Source organism: Schistocerca nitens, chromosome 11 (genome assembly GCF_023898315.1).
Source record: "Schistocerca nitens isolate TAMUIC-IGC-003100 chromosome 11, iqSchNite1.1, whole genome shotgun sequence".
In the NCBI taxonomy this organism is placed as follows: Eukaryota; Metazoa; Arthropoda; class Insecta; order Orthoptera; family Acrididae; genus Schistocerca; species Schistocerca nitens.
In genome coordinates, this window is record NC_064624.1 from 121,938,953 (window position 1) to 121,959,195 (window position 20,243).

General features: G+C 41.3%; 1 protein-coding gene across 5 annotated transcripts in view; it reads right to left on the reverse strand.

Annotated features, from left to right (window-relative positions):
* LOC126212854 (histone acetyltransferase KAT2A) overlaps nt 1-20,243 on the reverse strand; it is a 390,973-nt gene that overhangs the window by 328,063 nt on the left and 42,667 nt on the right. For all 5 annotated transcript variants that reach the window (XM_049940289.1, XM_049940288.1, XM_049940286.1 and 2 more), the window contains one exon: nt 12,133-12,252. The gene's annotated coding sequence lies outside the window, so the exon portion shown is untranslated. The remainder of the gene's footprint in view (nt 1-12,132; nt 12,253-20,243) is intronic.

The window sequence follows — 20,243 nt, forward strand, 5'->3', positions numbered from 1 at the left end:
TGAAATACAATCCTATCAAGTGACTGCAGACAGGAAAACAAGAAGCAATGCAGAGTAAAGTTTGCTTATAATGTTAACAAGTTTAAAAAATGTGGGTTCTACGTACAATGTATATCACAATGTAGGTATCAATTATTGATGTTTCATATCATCTCTCAAGGAAATGTAATTGTTATAACTCATTTACTCGTACTTCTGAATACGGTAAAGGTTTATTTGCACTAAAACACCAGAGGTGTGATTGACTTTATGAAACTATCCTCATAGTGGTGTAGGACTGGGTGCCAGGTTTCACACATTTCAGTCATCAAACCTGGTGGACCCCAATCGTAAAAACATCACAAAAATAATTTCTCAAAAAAGATCAAAACAATAAAAACACTAGTTCAACCCGGAGCTCTATGCCATGAGTGTCTGAGGCTCTACGCTCATAAGCTAAAGACTGCATGTTCAGTACTTACAGGATCATATATTTTTTTATCCTTATCAAAATGAACATGGGTTTTAGTTTTATTTGTTTAATTTGGATTTACATAAATTCTTACTTTGATTTTAATTTCTTAGCCTTGAAAGCCTCAATTCGATCACTATGTAACTTCATTAATTTGCACAAATTTAATAAAGTTAATTTTTATTTGAAAGTGTTATTGGAGTAAGGAAGTGTTTATATTTTCTCAGGATGCAAAAAGAATTTATGTTTTAAATGTTACATATCTGGCCTATGCAGACGACATTGCACTATTAGCAGGCACACAAGAAGATCTGAAGAGAAGTATCCAGACCTCGGAGTTATTGGCAGCTAGGATCGGTCTACAAATTAGCTCTGAAAAGACAGAGTATATGACCATAGGAAGAAAGATCCAGAACTCTCAAGATTTAATTGTGAACAACACCAGGTATAAACATGTGAAAGAGTTCAAATACCTCAGATCATTTTTTACAGAAGTAACATCAACTGAAGCAGAGATAAAAGCACGACTGCAGGCGGGAAACAGATACTATCACTCTCTAGACCCTATATTACAATGTAGAAGTGTCTCGCAACAACTAAAGCTACGGTTGTATAAGACATTAATAATGCCAGTAGTACTTTACGGTTCTCAAACGTGGAGCACTCGAAAACGAGACCTTGAGCGACTGCTAACATTTGAAAGGAAAGTCCTCAGGAAAATATTTGGACCAGTCAGAGATCAGACTACTGGAGAATGGAGAAGACGCCATAACACTGAATTAGAAGAGCTGTACAAGGAGCCTAACATCTTGGGAGTGATGAGAAGCAAAAGACTGCAATGGGCTGGACATGTTGTTAGAATGGAGTCAACAAGATGGCCCAAAATCACAATGGACTGGATCCCGTCAGGCAGCAGACCAGTGGGAAGACCTAGAAAGAGGTGGATCGATGGAGTGAGAGAAGACCTGTTGCAGCTGGGAGTCACAGAAAACTGGAGACAGATAGCAGAAGACAGAGACGGATGGAGAGCTCCGACTGTGGTGGCGCGCGGTCCTCTGGGCCTGATCGCGTGAAGAATGAAGAAGAATGTTTGTTCACCATTCAAGAAAATATACATACTGTCTTGAGAACAAAGTAAAGTCTTGTTTTATTTTATATCCTAAACAATGGGGCCTAAAGCAAATGGAAGGCCTCTTCTTAGCATTTGCTGCAGGTCCTGTTCTGGCTCAATCCAGCACTGCATATTTTCTGAGGTGGAGATTCGGCACTGGCATTAGCTGAAAATGATCGTGAGCAAACTGTCTAAAAACTTCACTAATGTGGGGCAGTGTACGAGAAAAAATGTTGACTACAGTTTGCCATGCAGCTTTGCAAGAAATACTTCTTCAGCACCAAACATTAATTTTTCCATAAAGTGCACAACAAAGGTCGTATAATTGTTTTTTATAAGTTGTACACAATATACACTGTGGTGTCACTGCCAGACACCACACTTGCTAGGTGGTAGCTTAAATCGGCCGCGGTCCATTAGTACATGTCGGACCCGCGTGTCGCCACTGTGTGATCGCAGACCGAGCGCCACCACACGGCAGGTCTCGAGAGACGTACGAGAACTCGCCCCAGTTGTACGACGACGTTGCTAGCGACTATACTGACGAAGCCTTTGCTCTCATTTGCCGAGAGACAGTTAGAATAGCCTTCAGCTAAGTTAATGGCTACGACTTAGCAAGGCGCCAATTGTCACAGTGCATGTATCTTACGAGTCTCATTTGTATAGTCAAGAGAGATGTATCACAAGGATTGATTAAAAGTTAAGTATATTCCAAAGATACGTATTTTCTTTATAGTATTCAATACGTATCCTGTTCCAGACTTGACGCCAGTCGGCATGTGTGTACGCGTGCCTTTCGGCTTCCTCCTCAGTGTGGCGTGACTAGCTTGTTACGCCACAACATACACTATGGGATGAAAAGTATCCGGACACCCCCAAAAACATCGTTTTTCGTATTAGGTGCACTGTGCTGCCACCTACTGCAGGTACTCCGTATCAGTGACCTCAGTTGTCATTAGACATCGTGAGAGAGCAGAATGGGGCACACCGCGGAACTCGCGGACTTCAAACGTGGTCAGGTGAGTGCATGTCACTTGTGTGATACGTCCGTATGCAAGATTTCCGCACTCCTAAACATCCCTAGGTCCACTGTTTCTGAAGTGATAGTGAAATGGATACGTGAAGGGGCAGGTACAGCACAAAAGCGTACAGGCCGACCTCGTCTGTTGACTGACAGAGACCGCCCACAGTTGAAGAGGGTCGTAATGTGTAATAGGCAGAGATCTATTCAGACCGTCACACAGGAATTCCAAACTGCATCAGGATCCACTGCAAGTACTATGATAGTTAGGCAGGAGGTGAGAAAACTTGGTTTTCACAGTTGAGCGGCTGCTCGTAAGTCACACATCACGCAGGTAAATGCCAAACGATGCCTCGCTTGGTGTAAGGAGCGTGAACATTGGACGACTGAACAATGGAAAAACGTTGTGTGTGAACGTCATCTGCCAGCGTGAGTAGTGCCAACAGTAAAATTCAGAGGCGGTGATGTTATGGTGTGGTCACGTTTTTCTTGGAGGGGGCTTGCACTCCTTGTTGTTTTGTGTGGCACTATCACAGCACAGGCCTACATTGATGTTTTAAGCACCTTTTTGTTCCCACTGTTGAAGAGCAATTCAGGTACGGCGAATGCATCTTTCAACACGATTGAGCACCTGTTCGTAATGCACAGCCTGTGGTGGAGTGGTTACATGACAATTACATCCCTGTAGTGGACTGGTCTGCACAGAGACCCGACCTGAATCCTACAGAATTGGGATGTTTTGGAATGCTGACTTTGTGCCAGGCCTCACTGACCGACATCAATACCTCTCCTCAATACAGGAGTCCGTGAAGAATGGGCTGCCATTCCCCAAGAAACCTTCCAGCACCCGACTGTACGTATGCCTGCGAGAGTGGAAGCTGTCATCAAGGCTAAAGGTGTGCCAACTCCATATTGCATTCCAGTATTACCGGTGGAGGGCATCACGAACTTCTAACTCATTTTCAGCCAGGTGTCTGGATACTTTTGATCACATAGAGTATCTGCAGCAGAACCATACTGAAAACTATTGTGAAATGCATGAAATTCTCAATCTAGTCACAAATATTGTTTGATATACCATACGATAGTAATTTCATTATGAAGAGTTCATATGATACTGAGTCAAATGCTTTTCATAAATTAAGTTTTTCCTGACTGAAGTTTTAGGAATCCATGTTGATTGTCATGAAACGGGTCATTCTTTTCGAGACACTGCTTTATATTTGCATTTAGAATATGTGTGACTAACTCCAACAGCCAATAAAGTGAGATATAATGGTTGTGCTATGATTGTAGTCTATTTGTGTTCACCATTTGTTACAGCACAGGTAAAAGGTATGTGTGTACAAGTTTTGTATCTACAGAAATGCCCAAATGGAAAAATATAAAGAAAGATGAAGTGCAAGAAGCACAGAAACAAAGTGATTTGTCCCATGATCTGGAGTATCTTCTACGTATAACTGCTGTAAAGGTGTACCTGACTCAAGTAAAAGACCAAAGTCACAAACCAGAATCAGAACATTCAGAAGGAAAAATGCTGAATCACTGTTTTGCCTTCCCTTTTAAAGTGTGGAAAAAGTAAGCAAAGCTCACTATGCCCCAACAAAGAAAATTTTTAAAAAAGTTACAAAATTCATCGGATGCGTACCTTCTGCTATTTGCCAACAAAACAAACTAAAGAAAGGAATGTCACCACAAAGAAAGCAAGAAGGGTTTACGTGTTTTGGCAACTGCCTTCTTCAGCTGTGTATATGCTCAGAATGTTTTGAGAAACACGACAGAAAATACAATACCTGTAATGTTATATAAATGCTATTCATATTTTAAGTTGTTTCTTACATCTATCAATTGCTCACAGGGGACGAAAAATTGGAATTTCTCATTGGTTGCAGAAGTTACAGTGTCAGATATGCGTGGTTGGCCTGAATGTTGGAAGCTGGTGTCAGCCACACACTGAGGGTGCCAAAGTCATGAGACAGTGATAAGCACATATACAAATGGCAGCAATATTGTGGACACAAAATACAGGGTGGCCCAAAAAGAATGACACAATTTTGAATAGAATTATTTATTAGGAAGAAGGGCTCAACACCAACAAATTGCATACTAAATTACTCAGAAAAGACAGAAGTTTATAAAAATCTATCATAAATGTTCCATATGTCCTCCATTGGCTGCACGGACAACATCTAGCCAGTAGCCGAATTCATCCCAAACTGAGCATAAGGTGTGTTCTGTCACTGAAGCTACAGCAGCTGAGGTCCTTGGTTCAAGTCTTCCCTCGAGTGAAAAGTTTAATTTTTTATTTTCAGACAATTATCAAAGTTCAGGCACTCACACATAATCAACTACGCTCTCCAAAATTCCAGGACATGTTCAGATTTGCTTGGACACATGCAGGATTTGACGGTCTACACACAGAAAAATTTGAAAACGGTAAAAACTAATGTTTTGACAGAGCACAGGGAAAACTGTGCGACTGTGAAACTGTTGCATTCATTTGTTGCAGTTTAAGTGACAAACTCTTATGTTTTCATCAATTTTTTGGGAAAACCTAAATCAGGCAAGGTACAAGAATCTTTTTACCCATTCGCCAAGTGTACAAGTTAGGTGGGTCGATAACATATTCCTGTCACGTGTTTCACATGCCATCGCCAGTGTTGTATAGAATATATCAGACATGTTTTCCTGTGGAGGAATCGGTTGGTGTGTGACCTTGCGATCAAATGTTTTCGGTTCCCATTCGAGAGGCACGTCCTTTCGTCTACTAATCGCACGGTTTTGCGGTGCGGTCACAAAATACAGACACTAAACTTATTACAGTGAACAGAGACGTCAATGAACGAACGGACAGATCATAACTTTGTGAAAATAAAGAAAATAAACTTTTCACTCAAGGGAAGACTTGAAACAAGGACCTCTCATTCCGCAGCTGCTCAGGCTAACCATGGGACCACGGTGCTCCTGAGCTCACATTATCCTTGATGTTGTCTATCTTGCGCATGGACTACTCAGTTTGTATATTTTGCTTATTTTTTCCATAGTTCCACACAACTTCTTCCTGTTTTCTCGATTGATCTGTGTTCAGTTTTTCAAGGCCTACTCACTGTGCCAACTTATAACTAAATCTGAGGTGGGTGCAGTGGGGAGGTTCCCTTGTTAGTATATCTGTACAGACTTCCAACAACTTGCCGAGTCCATGGCACAGCACGTTGCTTCACTACGCAGAGCAGGGAGGTACGGCACGATGTTAGGAGGTATCCCATGACTTTTGGCACTTCAGTGTATGTGCACAGCATGACAATCAATGTGTTAATCCTGAGCGCAGATTTGACATGGATGTAGATGTGATGTACATGTACAGAAAAACAAATTATTACAATTTCAGAAAATAATGGAAGATCTGTCATGTTGATTAATCGGGTTTCTGCCGGTTAGTCGCGTCTTTCCTGCACCGTATTTCAACTGCGTGACTCGCACTCTTCTTCAGGTGCTGCCTGATACTGATTCCAGTGTGGAACGAGTCCGGTATTAATGCCTACGTTGTGCTAGGCATTCCCTCTGCCGACCGTGCCGCGTCTGGCGCTCTGTCCGTGGTGTGTGCCGATCAGTAGCAATGCCTGTAGCATTTTCTTCTAGCTGTGGCTGTTCCGAACGCTGTGCACGTACTTTGCGGTTATTATCTGTTGTCAATATAGCTGAGTGAAGTTCTGAATGGCGTCAGACCTGTGCTAGATGTTTTATCTTCAGATTGCCATCATTTGAGCTCTCCTGTGAATTAGGACGTTCTGTTACCGTGATGTGTCATGTTAGGCATTCTGTCTGAAGTTCTTGGCCCCCATGAGTGGCTGCAGCATCATTTTCAAGCTGACTGTGTTCAAATCGTCACTCGAGACTCAGAAGAGCGTCTTCAGCTACTTTGTCTGTTGTCTGAGGTGCCATTTCATGTACGTCCTTAGTTCCATGTACTGCGCTGTCATCTCTAATTCCACCCTCATACTTGCGTCCCTTGGGGTCTGGATGTTGTCTACGTCGCATCTTCAGAAGATCGAGTGCCGGGTTCCAGGCTGAGCTCAGCTGGCTCAGCTGGAAACCGGTGTCCCGGTTAACGAGATTCTCCGCAACCTCGATCCCAATAGATTCTTTGATGACACTGTCCCAGTATCTCGATGTGTGTGTTAAAATCTTGGCATCATTATACTTCATAAAATGGCTGAGTTCTAAACAATGTTCGGCAATCACTGACTTGGTTTTCTGTCTCAGTCTTGTGTATCTCAGGTGCTCTTTGCACCTGATCTCAATGGTCCTGGTCATCTGGCCGCTGTATGCCATACCACATTCACACGGTACGTGGTAAACACCAAGATTTTAACACAAACATGGAGATACTGGGACAGTGTCATCAAAGAATATATTGAGATTAAGGTTGTGGAGAATCTCATTAACTGGGACACCGGTTTCCAACTGAGCTCGGCCTGGAAGCCAGCACTCGACCTTCTGAAGACGCAACATCCAGACCCCAAGGGACACAAGTATAAGGGTGGAATTGGAGATGACAGCCCAGTAAATGTAACTAAGGACGTACATGAAATTGCACCTCAGACAACAGACAAAGTATCTGAGGACGGTCTTCCGAGTCTCGAGAGACGATTTGAACACAATCGGCCTGGAAATGACGCTGCAGCTGCTCATGGGGGGACAAAAACTTCGAACGGAATGCCCAACACGACAAGCACGGTAACAGAATGTCCTAATTCACAGTAGGACTCAAAAGACGACAATCTGAAGATAAAACGTCTAGCACAGCTCGGACGCCATTCAGAACTTAACTCAGCTATATTGACAATGGATAATAACCACAAAGTACATCCACAGCGTTCGGAACAGCTGCAGCTAGAAAAAAATGCTGCAGCCGTTGCTATTGGTCGGCGCACACCACAGACAGAGCGCCAGACACAGCGCGGATGGCAGAGGGAATGCCCAGCACAACGTAGGCACTAATACCGGACTCGTTCCACACTGGAATCACTATCAGACAGAACCTGAAGAAGTGCGAGTCACGCAGTTGCAATATCGTGCAGGAAAGACACAAATAATCGGCAGAAACCTGATTAATCAATATGACAACACCTCACTGGGAAAGCTTGAAGAATTACAATGGAAGATTTATCGAAGAGAAAGAGCTTCACAAGTTGAGCAAGTCAATTAGGCATTGGTCCACATCTAAAAGCAGCCATTCGGCTCGGAAGTGATAGTCAGAATTGATAGATGTCCTCCTCAGGGATATTGTGTCGAATTCTACTCAATTGGCACATCAGATGTCAAAATCTCAAGATCATTGTAGGCACCTGTCCTTAAAGCTATAAACATTTTCAACTGGGAAGAATTCAGGCGACCTCGCTGGCCAAGGTAGGGTTTGGCAAGCATGAAGACAAGCAGTAGAAACTCTCAGCATGTGTGGGTGGGCATTATCTTGCTGAAATGTAAGCACTGGATGGCTTAGCATGAAGGGCAACACAATGGGGCATAGAATATCATCGATGTACCTCTGTGCTCTAAGGGTACTGCAGATGACATTGAAAGGGATCCTACTATGAAATGAAATTGCACCTCAGACCATCACTCGAGGTTGTCGGGCTGTAACGTGGACGATAGTCAGGTTGCTGTCCCACTGCTGTCCGGGGTATCTCCAGACACACCTTTGGCCCAGAGCCTCATTGACCGGAATAGAATTGTCTCGAGCAAGATGTACCACTTCGACATGTCCGAAAGAACAGATACCGTCGGTGATATTGCAGCTCTTGAAGAATGAAATTAAAATGAAATCCAGGCTATCAGCTGCTTACAAGCGTTGATAAATATCAAATGGGACTGTCGAAAATGTGTGCCCCGACCGGGACTCGAACCCGGGATCTCCCACTTACATGGCAGACGGGCTATCAGACCGAGCCATTGAGGACACAGAGGATAGTGCAACTGCAGGGACTTATCTCTGGCACGCTCCCTGTGATACCCACATTTCCAACTTACTGTCCACACATTACATTTGTAGCACCCCCACCCACTATACTCATTACTCACGGTAGTCAATGTACCGATTCCCGTAGGAGTTTGAGCAATGTGAGTGCATCTGCACTGAAGAAGATCATTGGCCAGTAAGCCTTATCTATATGAAGATGGTATCTGTTCTTTCGGACGTGTCCAAAAGAACAGATACCATTGATGATCTTGCAGCTCTCAAAGAACAAAATTACAATGAAATCCAGGCCATTAGCTGCTTACAGGCATTGATAAACTGTCACTGTTGATATTTATCAATGCCTGTAGCAGTTACTGGTCTGGATTCCATTGTAATTTCATTCTTTGAGAGTTGCAAGATCATCGGACATGTCCGAAAGAACAGATACCATTTTCATATAATTGGTGACTGTATTGAAAAAGAGTGCCATGTAACTGTATCACTTTGAAGTCTAGTGTAGCACTCAATAAAAATTACTTGGCCTGGCATAATAATGTGTATATAACTTTCTGAATTCCCCTCCAAAAGAGACAGGAGGAGTAATCTACATAAACGAAGTGGGAGTGAGAAAGACCAATCTGATACTGAAAAATATGGTATTTCCTGGACCGAACAATGTGTTAAATAATGAAAAAGCAGCCACTCACCTATAGCAGACTGTTGTGTTGAGCATAGGATTTTAACAGGAAACATTATACATACTAGCTTTCCAGCTCTTACTCTTTTTGCAGTAAAAGTACACACATTCATACGTACAACAACAGGGACATCCAAACACACACTCCTGTGGCCACGGTGAGACTGATTATTGGTTATTGAAAGCAGTTGCACAGGTTGAGAGAGGTGGGGAGGGGGCGGGGAAGGACGCAAGAAGGAGACAGCGGGATAGAGGCAGGTCTTGTGATAGATGACCTAGTGGCTGCACAACAAGACTAAAGGAATACAGAGGGTATAGCTTATAAGTCATACGGAAGAAGAAGTGGGTAGGGAGGAGGGGGGGAGGGAGGGGGGAGGGAGGGAGGTGGTAGGGAGGGGGAGGAGGAAGAGAGGGAGGGGGAGGAGGAAGAGAGGGAGAGAGGGAGAGGGTAGGTAGGGAGAGATAGTAGGGAAGGGGAAGGAAGGGGGTAGGGAGGGGGAGAGGGGGTAGGGAAGGGGAAGGAAGGGGGTAGGGAGTGGGAGAGGGGGAGGGGGAGCGAGAGAGAGGGCGAAAGAAAGGGTTAGTGAGAGGGGGGAGGGAGTAAGGAGGAGGGAGGGGGAGAGAGAGGGGGGGAAATGGAGAGAGGGGGGGAGATGGAGAGAGGGGGGAGATGGAGAGAGAGGGGGGGAGATGGAGAGAGAGAGGGAGGAGATGGAGAGAGAGGGGGGGGAGATGGAGAGAGAGGGGGGAGATGGAGAGAGAGGGGGGAGATGGAGAGAGAGGGGGGGAGATGGAGAGAGAGGGGGGAGGGGAGATGGAGAGAGAGGGGGGGAGGGGAGATGGAGAGAGGGGGGAGATGGAGAGAGAGGGGGAGATGGAGAGATAGGGGGGAGATGGAGAGAGGGGGGAGAGGGGGGAGATGGAGAGAGAGGGGGGAGATGGAGAGAGGGGGGAGATGGAGAGAGGGGGGAGGGGGAGATGGAGAGAGGGGGAGGGGGGAGATGGAGAGAGTGGGAGGGGGAGGGGGAGGGGGAGAGAGGGGGAGGGAGGAGGAGGTGTGGGAGAGGAGCTATGTGAAAAAGACAGTGCATGATATGGATTTGGAAATACATGATACGGACGTAAAAGATTGGTGTGGACAGATGAATTGCTTTAATAATTATAAAAGGTGGCAATTTTATTTACGCACTGTCTTTTAAATAGATATGATGGTATCTGATACTCAAGTACTAATGCAAAGAAACGTAATTATGCTGAAAAACTTTAAATTATTGCTATGATTTAATCTTTAAAATTTAATAATTCTCTTCCTGTTAATATTTAATTAATTAACTTATGTCATTCAGATTTCATAACGCTGACAGCGTTAAAATTTAAAGTTGTTCAGCCCCTGTTTTGTTTTCTTTCTATTGTTGCGAGCCAGCGATGGTGCAATGCTGTTCGCTTTCAAGCCCACACATTTATAAAAATCAGGTCCAGGAAACACTTTTGTGATCACAGTTGGGATTTAGACGGTATTCGCGTAATTGTACTGATTAAAGAGTTATAATTTCCGAAAGATGCAGGTTCGATTAAAGCTGTGTGCACTTTTGCGCGTATAATGAAAATATTCCTAACACGTTGTGTAACAAAAAGTAACATGCAAATCACGACCGTGGTCAAACTAAGAAAATATATGACGACATAAATGTTCTTTGCTGTTATTCAGGACAGGTTTAAATTAAACACCGCAATTTTCAGTCTTTAGAAAACACAAGACTTTAGAGATATTTGTTTTGAATAACTTGTATTTACCTTTTCTTATACAATATGGTGATTGTCCACAAGGATTATCTCTCTCTCTCTCTCTCTCTCTCTCTCTCTCTCTCTCTCTCTCTCTCTCTCCTTTTTATAGCCTTTATACATTCACATTACATACATTGATTAAGAAACTTTTCTTTCTCTACCGGCCAGTATGAGAACAAAATCCGCCCAGATAAAATGTCTCACATAGAATCAGTTCTCACTTAACAATCATATATAGTTTCGTAGTACAAACAATGCTAGTTTATTCCGTGCACTAAAAAGTCTTTGATTCAATGAGTGCAAAAAATAATAAAATTATAACAACATTTTTAAAATCGTCAATTCTTCTTTATATCATAAAAATAAGGTTTGACATCGTCGTAATATTATTTTTCATCGTTGTAGCACTATACAGAGGAGGAAGGGGAAAACGTAAGGTGAGGCAATGGGAAACTAGCTAGCAGGGATTTTGGCAACGGGCACTGTGAGAGAGCAGGATATGCTGAAGAGACTGCTCCCAACTGCATAGCACGTGCTGGAAGGGAGCATCCAAATGGCCCACATAGTGAAGTTGCGGCTGAAGTCATCTGCCCGGGCAACTGCTTTCAATAATTAATAATCAATTATCAGTCTCACTGTAGCCACAGGTGTGTGCATTTGGGTGTCTTGTGTGGTTTTCTGTGAGACTGTGCATATTATTACTAAAGAAAGCGCAAGGGCTCAAAAGCTAGTGTGAACACACTTTTCCATTACATGTCTCTATGCTCCACACATCAGTTGGCTAAAATTGCCTTTCCCTTATTTTAAGTACTGTTCCAAGTTAATGTTAAGATGGTTGTAAGGCAGATATTACAGTTCACCACCATTGTGTCTAGGCTATATGCCATAGAGGCGATGCAGGAAGTGCAAGAAAATTTTAGGAGGAGGATAAAAAAGGATCGGAAGCAGATACTAATGTTAAACTTCCCAGGCAAGAAGGTCTCACATCTGAAAGTAAGGATGTCTCAAAACAAATGGTGACAGCAGTGAAAATTGCACTCAACACAGAATTTTGGAAGTAATACAGGATTGTGCAGTTGTATAAATTTCACATAATTTTTTTACTTACAATGATACTTTTTACAGGCCTCAGCAAACCACTTGGGATAAGTTGTTAGGCACTGACTCTACAGCACTGGCTTCTTATTTAGCTTGAATTTACCATGAATGTCTCGTCAGTTGCAAGTGACTGGAAAAAAAGCACAGGTATATAAGAACAGGAGAAGAATGAACCTGAAAAATTAATATCCTTAAGATAAGTTTGAGTATAATATGGAGACAGAAGAACTTCTGTCCAAAAATCAACACGGATTTAGAAAGCACTGTTTGTGCGAAACTCAGTTTGCCCTTTTCTCACACAATATATGTCAACCAAGCATCGATTTCAAAACATCGATCGTGTGAAACCCTACTCACACTTTTCTTATATGACATACTGAAAGCTTTGGATTAAGGCAATCAGGTAGATGCAGTATTTCTTCGATTACGGGAAGTAATTGACTCAGTACTGCACCTACGCTTATTGCCGAAACCTTGATCATATAGAGTATCAAGCAAGTTTTGTGACTGGATTGAGGATTTTTTGGTAGGAAAGACATGGCTTGTTATATTGGATGGAGAGTCATCGTGAGATGTAGATGTAACTTCGAGTGTGCCCCACGGAAATGAGTTGGGACCCTTGCTATTCATGTTGTATATTAATGTCCTTGCAGACAGTACTAATAGTAAAATCAGGCTTTTTGCAGATGATGTAGTTATCCGTAATGAAGTACTATCTGAAAGAAGCTGCATAAATATTCAGTCAGATCTGATGAGATTACAAAGTGGTTCAGAGATTGACAACTTGCTTTAAATGTTCAGAAACGTAAAAAATTGTGCACTTTACAAAACGAAAAAATGTAGAGTGCTATGACTATAATATCAATGAGTCACTGTTGAACAGTCTACCTGACGGGAGACCCTAGTCACACGACAAATAAAAACTGTTGAAATTGGCCAACTTGTACAAATACCTGGTTGTAACACTTTGTAGGGATATGAAATGGAATGATACCAGTTAAGTCGTGGTTATAGCAGATAACAGACCTCATGTATAGTCACTGTGTTTGTTCTTTCTCTCTACTGTCCACTTCTTTCCTGTTTTCTTCTCTTTGGGTGTTGCTGAAATTTCTTTTCTTTTCTTTTTTTTTTTTTTTTTTCTCTCCTCTATTTTACCCTGTCTCTCATGTCTTCTGTGGATATGTTCAGTTTCTTGAGGTCTTCCATGTTTTCCTTTACCCAGTTGGTTTTCACTGTATTAGTTCTCACCATAGGCAGTATAGGTGAAATACAGGGAGTGAAAGGCTATTTACAATTTTCACAGAAACCAGATGGCAGTTATAAAGAGTTGAGTGGCATGAAAGGCAAGCAGTGGTTGGGAAGGGAGTGAGACATGGTTGTAGCCTCACCCTGATGATATTCACCCTGTATCTTGAACAAGCAGTAAAGGAAACAAAAGAAAAATTTGGAGTAGGAATTAAAATCCATGGAGAAGAAATAAAAACTTTGAGGTTCGTCGGTGACATTTTGTAATTCTGTCAGAGACAGCAAAGGACCTGGAAGAACAGTTGAACGGAATGGGCAGTGTCTTGAAAGAAGGATATGAGATGAACATCAACAAAAGCAAAGTGAAGATAATGGAATGTAGTCGAATTAAATCAGGTGATGCTGAGGGAATTAGATTAGGAAATGAGACACTTAAAGTAGTAAATGAGTTTTGCTACTTGGGGAGAAAAATAAGTGACCACGGTCGAAGCAGAGAGCTGATGGCAAGGAAAGCGTTTCTGAGGAAGAGAAATTTGTTAACATCGAGTATAGATTTAAACGTCAGGAAGTCTTTTCCGAAAGTATCTGTACGGAGTGTAGAATGTATGGAAGTGAAACATGCACAATAAATAGTTTGGACAAGAAGAGAACAAAAGCTTTCAAAATGTGGTGTTGCATAAGAATGCTGAAGATTAGATGTGTGGATCACATAACTAATGAGGAGGTACTGAATAGAATTGGGGAGAAGAGGAATTCATTTCACAACCTGACTAAAAGAAGGGATCAATTGGTAGGACATGTTCTGAGGCATCAAGGGATCACCAATTTAGTACTGGAGGGCAGCGTGGAGGGTAAAAATCGTAGGGGGAGAACAAGATATGAAAACACTATGCAGATTCAGAAGATGAAGGTTGCAGTAGGTACTGGGAGATGATTAAGCTTGCACAGAATAGAGTAGCATGGAGAGCTGCATCAAACCAGTCTCTCAACTGAAGACCACAACAACGTTATAAATGTTCTTTGTCAATTTATTATCGTCCACCCTAACTATGTGTCTGTAGAACTTTGCCCTTCTCTTCCTCGTGTTGCTTGTAATCATCTCTGTCTGTTCGTACAGTTCTTTTGTTGGTCTCTTTATCCAGATCCCCTCTTTCTGAACTGGCCCATAGATCTTTCTCAGTATTTTTTTCTTGTTTTTCCTTCTCCTTAATTCTCATTCTTTCCTTGATAACCATTATTTCTGAGGTGTACAAGACCTCTGGTATGACTATTGTACTTTAGTGTCTTAATTTGACATTGAGGGAAATACCTTCTCTTGCTGTAATGGTTCCATGTAAGTTTATATGCTTTTTGTAGTTTTGTGATCTTTCTTCACTGGATATTGTGTTCGGTCCTATTTTCTATATAATCCCTCCCAAGTATTTGAAACTATCTACTTGTGGTTCTAAGATAACTATCTACTTGTCTTACATTTCCTTACTTTGTTACCAGTGGATGTCTGTGGATTTTGTGTCCATGTATTGTGTTTTTTCATAAGGGATTTGTAGTCCTGTTTTGGCTGAGATATCGTGTAGTGTCTCTAGAGCTTCCTTGGCTTCTTTTCTGTTATTTGCTACAATGGCTATGTTGTTGTTGTTGTTGTGGTCTTCAGTCCTGAGACTGGTTTGATGCAGCTCTCCATGCTACTCTATCCTGTGCAAGCTTCTTCATCTCCCAGTACTTACTGCAACCTACATCCTTCTAAATCTACTTAGTGTATTGATCTCTTGGTCTCCCTCTACGATTTTTACCCTCCACGCTGCCCTCCAGTACTAAATTTGTGATCCCTTGATGCCTCAGAACACGTTCTACCAACCGGTCCCTTCTTCTTGTCAAGTTGTGCCACAAATATCTATTCTCCCCAATTCTATTCAATACCTCCTCATTAGTTATGTGATCTACCCATCTAATCTTCAGCATTCTTCTGTAGCACCTCATTTCAAAAGCTTCTATTCTCTTCTTGTCTAAGCTATTTATCGTCCATGTTTCACTTCCATACATGGCTACACTCCATACAAATACTTTCAGAAACGACTTCCTGACACTTAAATCTATACTCGATGTTAACAAATTTCTCTTCTTCGGAAACGATTTCCTTGCCATTGCCAGTCTACATTTTATATCCTCTCTACTTCGACCATCATCAGTTATTTTACTCCCTAAATAGCAAAACTACTTTACTACTTGAAGTGTCTCATTTCCTGATCTAATCCCCTCAGCATCACCCGATTTAATTTGACTACATTCCATTATCCTCGTTTTGCTTTTGTTGATGTTCATCTTATATCCTCCTTTCAAGACACTGTCCATTCCGTTCAACTGCTCTTCCAAGTCCTTTGCTGTCTCTGACAGAATTACAATGTCATCGGCAAACCTCAAAGTTTTTACTTCTTCTCCATGAATTTTAATACCTACTCCAAATTTTTCTTTTGTTTCCTTTACTGCTTGCTCAATATACAGATTGAATAACATCGGGGAGAGGCTACAACCCTGTCTCACTCCTTTCCCAACCACTGCTTCCCTTTCATGCCCCTCGACTCTTATAACTGCCATCTGGTTTCTGTACAAATTGTAAATAGCCTTTCGCTCCTTGTATTTTACCCCTGCCACCTTCAGAATTTGAAAGAGCGTATTCCAGTCAACATTGTCAAAAGCTTTCTCTAAGTCTACAAATGCTAGAAATGTAGGTTTGCCTTTTCTTAATCTTTCTTCTAAGATAAGTCGTAAGGTTAGTACTGCCTCACGTGTTCCAACATTTCTACGGAATCCGAACTGATCTTCCCCGAGGTCCATCATTGCTATTTTATATTGATGGTTCTATCCTTGTGTCTCCCCATCTTTACTCCACTGACTCCTTTGTCTCATGTCCTGATTATTTTCTCCAAAACCAAGTTAAATAGAGTGGGTGACACGCCATCTCCCTGACTCACTCCTGTCTTGATTTTGAATGGTTCCAAGATCTGTCCATAAACTTCACTTTGGATGTTGCATTTGTTAATGTTTCCTGGATTAGCTTTTTGGTTTTGCTGTCCACCTTCATTTCTGACATTGTGTTGAAGAGTGTTTCTCTATCTATGGAGTTGTAGGCCTTCTTGAAGTCAATGAATGTTATTGTGGTGTTCCTGGACTTCCTTGTTGTCAATATTTTTCTGAGGCACAGTTTGTCAATGTCTCTTCCCCACCCCCAAAAATATAAATTTCCGTCCCCATTCTACATATACCAAAGCTTTCGATAACAATGAAATACTTTATCATAATAATAATAATTATTATTATTATTATTACTACTACTACTGTTATAACCACTAGCTTGGTGCCTGCCGCTTCACACTGTATTGGCTGCAGAAATATATTCCCCCCCCCCTTTTTGTTTTAATGCTAATTAAGGCCATCTAAGTATGGTCTCTTCTGAATGTACTTCTGCACAAAAAGCAATTCTTGTACCTGTAGTCCAGTTTTTGTTGCTCATGCCTTTCGTGTTCTTGTGGAGATATTTTCATAACAACTTTCATCCCCCAACAAATATTCTTGTTGCTCATGACTTTTGTGTTCTTGTGGAGATATTTCCATAGCAACTTTCATCCCCTAACAAATATTCTTTTTATCTAACCGAGAAGTGAAATACAAATTTTCATAAATTTAGCTTTAAAATTTTTTAATGTAACGAAATATTTTCTTAAAAGTTTTCATCCTCTACCATACTCCATTAGAGGCTGAATTTCCAGAAACATTCAAACATATAATTTTATTATTATTATTATTATTAATTTTTTTCCCTAACCAAAAATTCAAATATGAACTGTCAGAGATGTAGCCTTAAATATCATTTACGACTTCTTCAGTAATTATTTATTTTCAAGAAACGAATTTAACCCATTATTTTATGCCCTTAGTGGTAGAATTTAAAAAATGCTGAAACACACTCTTTTTATTTTCTGACTCAGATATCAAATACCCGTTTTCGTAGCTCTAGGTTCAAAATTCCGTTAATAGTGATATACTTTCAAAATGCCTTTATCCCCTATTTCAACCCCTTAGGAGTGTAATTTCGGACAATCCCTTCTTAAATGATGCCTCCAGTATAAGATCCACACCTTCTCCAGATTTCAAGTTTCCATCCTTAGCAGTCAGTCAGTACATTGCCTTAAAGGCTAGCTGTCACCCGCTGCTGTGTTCACAAATGTGTTGAGCGATGATGAGTAAAGCAAGCTTATTATACATGCAATAAAATTGGGTGCCCTCAAATGTCTGTCTGTCTGGGTAATCACAGTTCGTGATGTGCATCCCGCTCTCCCCCTTCCCAAGCTGTTCCAGCACATGATGCAGTGGCACGTGCAGCGTCACTGCAGAGCAGTGAGTACAGAGGAGTATGGGCAGGAGCGCATGTCTACGCATTGTGCTACTGAAGAAGCTATGCAGTATACAATATGTACACTATGCAACAGTGTGGGAGCAAGGATTAAACACACTCAACTTCGTATAAGCATCATATTCACCACTTTGAATCATATCACACAGCACGTATCAACCAATAAAAGCATTTTTACAAATATAATAAAGATCAAAAGTCAAAAAGTAAGCAGCTTTTTCAAAGAACAAATATTTTTCTCTGTTGTTGTTGTTGTTGTTGTGGTCTTCAGTCCTGAGACTGGTTTGATTCAGCTCTCTGTCCTGTGCAAGCTTCATCATCTCCCAGTACCTACTGCAACCTACATCCTTCTGAATCTGCTTAGTGTATTCATCTCTTGCTCTCCCTCTACAATTTTTACCCTCCACGCTGCCCTCCAATACTAAATTGGTGATCCCTTGATGCCTCAACACATGTCCTACCAACCGATCCCTGCTTCTAGTCAAGTTGTGCCACAAGCTCTTCTTCTCCCCAATTCTATTCAATACCTCCTCATTAGTTACGTGATCTACCCACCTTATCTTCAGCATTCTTCTGTAGCACCACATTTCGAAAGGTTCTATTCTCTTCTTGTCCAAACTATTTATCGTCCATGTTTCACTTCCGTAGATGGCTACACTTGATACAAATACTTTCAGAAACGACTTCCTGATACTTAAATCTATACTCGATGTTAACAAATTTCTCTTCTTCAGAAATGCTTTCCTTGACATTGCCAGTCTACATTTTATATCCTCTCTACTTCGACCATCATCAGTTATTTTGCTCCCCAAATAGCAATAACTCCTTTACTACTTTAAGTGTCTCATTTCCTAATCTAATTCCCTCAGCATCACCCGACTTAATTCGACTACATTCCATTATCCTCGTTTTGCTTTTGTTGATGTTCATCTTATACCCTCCTTTCAAGACACTGTCCATTCCATTCAACTGCTCTTCCAAGTCCTTTGCCGTCTCTGACAGCATTACAATGTCATCGGCGAACCTCAAACTTTTTATTTCTTCTCCATGGATTTTAATTCCTACTTCAAATTTTTCTTTGGTTTCCTTTACTGCTTGCTCAATATACAGATTGAATAACATCGGGGAGAGGCTACAACCCTGTCTCACTCCCTTCCCAACCACTGCTTCCCTTACATGCCCTTGACCCTTACAACTGCCATCTGGTTTCTGTACAAATTGTAAATAGCCTTTCGTTCCCTGTATTTTACCCCTGCCACCTTCAGAATTTGAAAGAGCGTATTCCAGTCAACATTGTCAAAAGCTGTCTCTAAGTCTACAAATGCTAGAAACATAGATTTGCCTTTCCTTAATCTATCTTCTAAGATAAGTCGTAGGATCAGTATTGCCTCACGTGTTTCAACATTTCTACGGAATCCAAACTGATCTTCCCCGAGGTTGGCTTCAACTAGTTCTTCCATTCGTCTGTAAAGAATTCGCATTAGTATTTTGCAGCCGTGACTTATTAAACTGATAGTTCGGTAATTTTCACATCTCTCAACACCTGCTTTCTTTGGGATTGGTATTATTATATTCTTCTTGAACTCTGAGGGTATTTCGCCTGTCTCATACATCTTGCTCACCAGATGGTAGAGTTTTGTCAGGACTGGCTCTCCCAAGGCCATCAGCAGTTCTAATGGAATGTTGTCTACTCCCGGGGCCTTGTTTCGACTCAGGTCTTTCAGTGCTCTGCCAAACTCTTCACACAGTGTTATATCTCCCATTTCATCTTCATCTACATCCTCTTCCATTTCCATAATATTGTCCCTTGTATAGACCCTCTATATACTCCCTCCACCTTTGTGCTTTCCCTTCTTTGCTTAGAACTGGGTTTCCATTTTTCTCTAATTGCATAAAATTATTCAAACCAGTAAGTCTGTTGTACTGTACACTTTCTAAAGTAGCTTATGTTCTTTATGTTCTTCCTTGGTGTTCAAGCTATTTCTGTACCAAATTCCATCAAAATCAGTACAGCTGATTAGTAGTGAAAGGTAACAAATGGAGTTATGTCCACATTTATAATCTTAGTATGGATAGAACTTCCAATTATGATATCTTTCTTTTTTCATGATCCGATTTTGATTAAAGAAACCCTATACAGTGCCCCCACCCTACGCCTAAGCTACATGTAAAAACCCCATGAAAGAGATTAGGTGTACAAACAGAGTAGCAGACAAACAAGATTGTTTTAGTTAGAACTTAAAATCACAATACTGTATATTTTTTTCCGTGACTGGATTTCGATGAAATAAATCCTATACAGTGATACACCAAGCTACAGTTATGTTACTTGTGAAAACCCCACGTAAATTCATCTCGTAGTTTCGGAGGAGTAAGTTCAAACAGACAGACAGACATGACAGTTTTGCAGAGCATAGATAGATTTGTTTACACCTGCATGTAGTACATCACTTTAGTATAACTTCCAA